Here is a 6,454-nt window from a genome sequence, read left to right on the forward strand (position 1 = left end):
AATATAATAGTATAAATGACAATAGCTACTATGATATTATCAAGATACTTTAGTTCAATGCACTAACACATACACATAATACACACATGCACAGAGTATATACACACACATACACACACATAGAAAAGCAGACAGAAAGAGATATATGTTTGAAGATTCTCAACTGAGATGAAACCATTGGTTAAAATGAAGCATTTAACTGTCCAATTACTTCAATGAAATTCTTACTCCACAATTAAACTGATTTGGTTTCTCTCAATCATAGAATAGAATTGAGTTCAACATACCTACTATACATACATATGTATATACATATATATAACTATATATATATAAGCATATAGATGTATATATATATATAATATATATATATATATATATATATATATATATATATATATATATATATATAGTTATAAATATGTATATATGTATGTGTATGTGCATATATATATATATATTAAAGGATACAGGTATGGAGACTTATATGCAGAACTTTAAGTTTCAGTGTCAATATTTCGATGATTGTTCCACATCTTCAGTGGTTCAAGTCCAGTTCACTATTGATGTCCAGAAACTTAAAATCCTGATAGAAGTTTCCATACTTGCATCATTTCAAAAATATAATCGTCCATTCCCAATGATATTGAAGTCTACTCCTTTTGTCATCACAAATGGTTTGTGTGGATATATATATACACACACACACACACACACACACACACACACACACACACATTATCATTATTGTTTTCAGCCTTTAGCATTCAGATTACTTTATCAAATTTTATTTATTCACAACATTTGAATTAATCTTGCATTGTCTTGTAGCTATGATAATTATCTAATTTTGAAATGACATTGTAGGGGAGGTGTGAGAAGCCAGTTCTAGCTATTATGAACATAAAACATGTAGAGTATTTGGGCCGGATATGGCCAGTTTCAATGCTTAAGGGTTAATGTACATTTTTCCATGTTCGCATAGCTTGGACAGAGTTTACTGAAGCAGATTTTTCTGTCACATGCCCATCCTGTCTTCAATTTGCACCCATTTCCAAATAAGGTAATATTTCTCATTGCCAAACATGTTTGAGCAGAATATAGGGAATAGTGACACATGATAGGTTTCTTTCAGGTTCCATTTACCAAATCAACTTAAAAGACTGTTGTTGGCCCAGGGTTAGAGTAGAAGGTGTCAGGCAGTGGGAGTGAACCAAACGCATGCTGTTGAGAAGCAAACATCTTATTCACATGCCAATGTCTGCACTTGTATGTGTCTGTGTGCACGGGTTTGGGCATCTGTGTGTATAGATAGATATACAAATGTGTGTGAGTGTGAGATTGGCATATATATGTGTATACACATACACAGACATGCACATGCCTATGAAGGCAGGGAGCTGGCAAAATAGTTAGCATGCCAGGCAAAGTGTTTACTACCATATTAGTAGAGGCACATGGCCTAATGGTTAGAGCAGCAGACTCGCAGTCAAGGGAACCCGGGTTCGAATCTCAGACTGGGTGATGTGTGTGTTTATGAGCAAAACACCTAAGCTCCACGCAGTTCTGGCAGAAAGTAACGGTGAACTTCTGCTGGCTCTTTCGCCACAACATTCTCTGACTCTTTCCTCCTGCATCTTGCAGCTCACCTGCGACAGACTGGCATCCCATCTAGGTGGGGAACCTATATGCCAAGGAAACTAGGAAACTGGAAAACTGGCCCTTATGAGCCAGGCATGGCTCAAGAAGGAAACACACCTATGATGATGATGATATACCAATAACACATATACTGCCTCTCAAAACACTTCATAGTAACTTGTCATTTTTTTTTTGCAGTTGTTTTTGTTCTACATTCTCTCCCCCACCTCAACCCCTTCCCCTCCCCCTTTCACACACACACACACACACACACACCTCCTCCTGCTTTTTATCATTTTGCACATTTTTTACACAGGCTCAAGGACAGAGAAATTTCAAGAGGGGAGAAAACAGATAACTGTATTGACCACCATCGCCACCCTTTATCCACTCCACTCCACCCCACACCATCATACCCCGCCACTCACTCCCTAGTACTTGACTGGTATTTATTTTGATGACCACCCCCACCTGCAGAAAGATGAAAGGTTAAAAAAAGAAAATCTACCTTAGCAGGATTTATATTCAGAATGTAAATGGCCATAACTAAATACTTCCAGGCAATTTGTCCAATGCGCTAACGAGTCCACCTACCCCTAACCCCACCCCCACCCCACCCTATCAGTTCTCTCCTAATATTAACATTTTCATATTTAGCAGTGAAGATGTTAAAGTTCAAAATTCTTATATCAAGTGATTTTTACATACAATTCACATACGCATTTACATACATGCACACACACACAGACACACACATATACATACACATACGCATGCACACACACAAACATACACACACACGTGTATACACATATATGACACTTCTGAACTATTTCTTTCGTATACTTTCTTGAAACAGAACTACTATAGCATATAGTAATTTGATGGCACAAGAATATATATATATAATATATATATAATATATATAACATATATATAACACATATATACATATATACATATATATATATATATTATATATATATATATATATGTATATATACATATACATATATATATATATACATATATATATACATATATATATATATATATATATATATATATATATATATAACATATATACATACACATATATATATATATATATATATGTACCCATACACACATACATATACATACATGCACACATACACGAACACATGAATACATGCATACGTATATGCACACAAACATATACGTAAGTGATAGATTCTCGAAAGAACTTTCCTAATGAAAGCCAGTAAACCATTATCTTATTCCTATGTGATTGAGAAAAAGGGTGGAGAAATTCTGATATTAATGTTTGCAATGTATTAAATTTCGGTAACTGCTTTGATACACTGCAGTGTTCATAACTAATGACCACAACTCTATATCAAAAGAAACCGTCTTTACATTCCACTTAATATACTTCTCCTAATTCTTCAGATATAGAAGTTCTTGTATCTTAAGTATGAAGTAATAGTTAGTTCTTTAGAAATATTCTCTAACTCGGAAATCGTATAACATTACACCTTGAGAACTGAACATATTATGGACTTCAAAAGAATAAACAATATTTGAAGTGTTGAATTATAATCTAAATGTTCTTCAGCAGTTGTTTTTGGTTTTATTTTTATTCTTCCTTTTTTTTTTCTTTTTACTTTCTTTTCTTTTATTTTTTCTTTTATTTTATTTTTCTTATGTTTTTCATGTATGTATGCACTTCTTGGTGTTTGGTAGAATGTTAAAGCCATTCGACTCACTTCTCATCTGGCAATTTAAGATTAATAATGATAGTCGTGCTGAATGCTTGCTTTCCCTTCAGGGATATCAAGTAGTCATCTTCCTCTCCCAGAGGGGATATACAATTCCCACTCCCATTATAGAAGAAAAACACATCTAAAGTTCATTGGTCTATACCATCATCTTTCCTATTTAACAGCAAAAGCAGTGGGCAGAGGAAGAGGAAGGTACAAGGAGGCAGAGAGGAAGATAGGAGAAGGAAGAGAAAGGAGGAGGCAAAGCAAGAGGAATATAGAAGGAGGTAGAGCAAGAGGAAGGAAGGAGGGAGGAGAAACTTGAAGAATCATTTTATCAATTCCAGAAGGATGAAAAGCAAAGCTAACTGTGATTGGATTTGAACTCCAAACATAACTAAACACTGCAAGATATTTTATCCAGCTCTGTACTGATTCTATCATCCATTGTAGTCTTTAGTAAAAATATTTTTGCTTTTATTTTTCTAGTTTAATACTTGTTGGTTTCTTTCATGAATAATCTTTTATAGTAATAGTAGTTGTAAGGAGTAAATTAAATTATCATCATTCATTCAATGCTTTAGCATCCATTTCTCCATACTTACATGAACTAGACAGAATGAATTGAAGCAGATTTACTACAGTCAGATGCACTTCCTGTCACTAACACTCAACAGTTTCCAAATCAAGGTAATATTTTCCCATGGCTAAACTTGTTTTCATGGAAGAATGGAAATGAGTGACACCACTTAGGACAGCAACTAATGCTCATTTACAACTTTCATGTAATGGCAAGACAAGGGGACACAAACACATACACACACAGAAATATATAAAAATATACATATATGTTGTGTGTGTGTGTGTGTGTGTGTGTATATATACATATATATATATATATATATATATATATACAGGGTTGGCCAAAAGTGACTTGACAGTAAATCAAAACGATTTAATTCCAAGATTTATTTATGTTTAACAACTGAATAAATTTAATAAAAGTATCTAAATATGAAACATAATGAAAACTGTTCAAACTGAAGTCTTCCTGAGTGGCACATTTTCCCATTCGAGTCAATACAGAATTACAGATAGTAGATAGTATTTATGGAATTTTGATTTACTGTCAGGTTACTGACATTCAGCCAACCCTGTATATGTGTATGTATGCATATATATATATATAATATATATATATATATATATATATATATATATATATATATATATATATATGTATATATATATATATATATATTTATATAAATATATATATATATATATATTATATATATATATATATATATATATATATATATGTATATATATATATATGTGGAGGCGCAATGGCCCAGTGGTTAGGGCAGCGGACTCGCGGTCATAGGATCACGGTTTCGATTCCTAGACTAGGCATTGTGAGTGTTTATGAGCGAAAACACCTAAAGCTCCACGAGGCTCCGGCAGGGGGTGGTGGCAATCCCTGCTGTACTCTTTCGCCGCAACTTTCTCTCACTCTTTCTTCTGTCGGCCTGCTCACTTAGCCAGCGGGGGTGGCATCATTTAAAGGCTAAAACAATGCGAAACGCATTGTGACCAGCAATGTGTAGCAACATCTGATAGCCTGGTCGGTCAGTGATCACAGTGATATATATATATGTATATATATGTATATATATACATATATATATGTATATATATCTGTATATATATAATATGTATATATATATATATATATATATATATATATATGTATATATATATATATATATATATATATATATATGCAGTGACACATAATAATGCCCGTGTGGTGCTACATACAAACACCTATTTGCTACATACATATATATAGATTTATAAATATATATATATATATTTGCTACATATATATATATATATATTCATCATCATCATCATCCAAATTGAGGGAATGAAGCAGATAAAATCCAGGCTACATATGTTTCCTAGCTACCAGATCCTCAGGAGTAATAATTACTCAACAAGAGGTACACCACTAACTACTAACACCTAGACCTAGATCCTTGGACTTTACAATTACATAACATTCTACATATATATATATACACAGACACACACACACACACAATCGTACAAATGTACGTATGTATGTATGTATGCATGTATGTGTCAGGTCACTTTCGAGTGCTACTGGTAACATGTAACCCAGTACAACCTGTTGCATGGTTGGCTCATCGGCGACTAAACCGGCGACCTCACCAAGCTTGCTTGGTGAGGAGGGTGTTCATTGGACACCCTGCGGGATGAAAAACAAAACCCATCAAAGGGCGGAGGAACTCTTGAGAGCCAACGGCCATCCAATAAATGTCTTAAGGCTATATCATGCACGGGGACATAGAAATAATCGGACTGAATAATCGATCATGCGGTTAAACCATTGGGAGTGAAGGACTCCTAGCCTTTGCTAGGGCATCCTTCTAGGAGAAGGTAACTCAGGTAACTGGGATAACTCCAACATAAAACCTGCGGCTCAGAGGTTACCGATGATGTTGACTTGTTCTTCTTTTCGGATTATGGCTGCTGTTGCTTAGTGAGTGGGATTGACTCAGTGCACAGCCTTTACTCACTTTTAAAAAAATCTTCTTGCACAGGCATTGCACGATAACAACATTGATTAAACTCCGTGCAATGGCCATACTCAATAACGAGGGGGCAGCCACCATGTATGTATGTATATGTGTGTGTGTGAGTGCAAGAGAAAGCAGCTGTAGTTCTGAGAAAAAAGAAAAAGAATTCAGTTATATGAAAATAATCTTGTATGTGTATTTGAACTCTATTTTTTATCGAATAGTAAGGTATTATATTTCTATAAATCTTCCATCAAAATGAGATTCATATGACATTTTGCTTTTTTCTGCTTTAGATTATAATTTCTCAAAATATAAGAACTCTATTTTGTCAATACACACAATAGTATATTTTAGGGAACCATTGGGTGGGTCCACACTGTATATCATGATGGCAATTTGCATACTCAATCCTGGATTTAAATTAGTTTTTCAGTCAAAAAATACAGAACTGAACAGGAT

At 34.0% G+C, this 6,454-nt stretch overlaps 1 protein-coding gene across 1 annotated transcript in view; it reads right to left on the bottom strand.

The window, feature by feature from the left end:
• LOC115210448 (decaprenyl-diphosphate synthase subunit 2) overlaps positions 1 to 6,454 on the bottom strand; it is a 607,213-nt gene that overhangs the window by 226,593 nt on the left and 374,166 nt on the right. The window lies entirely within an intron of this gene.

This window comes from Octopus sinensis, linkage group LG4, assembly GCF_006345805.1.
Source record: "Octopus sinensis linkage group LG4, ASM634580v1, whole genome shotgun sequence".
In the NCBI taxonomy this organism is placed as follows: Eukaryota; Metazoa; Mollusca; class Cephalopoda; order Octopoda; family Octopodidae; genus Octopus; species Octopus sinensis.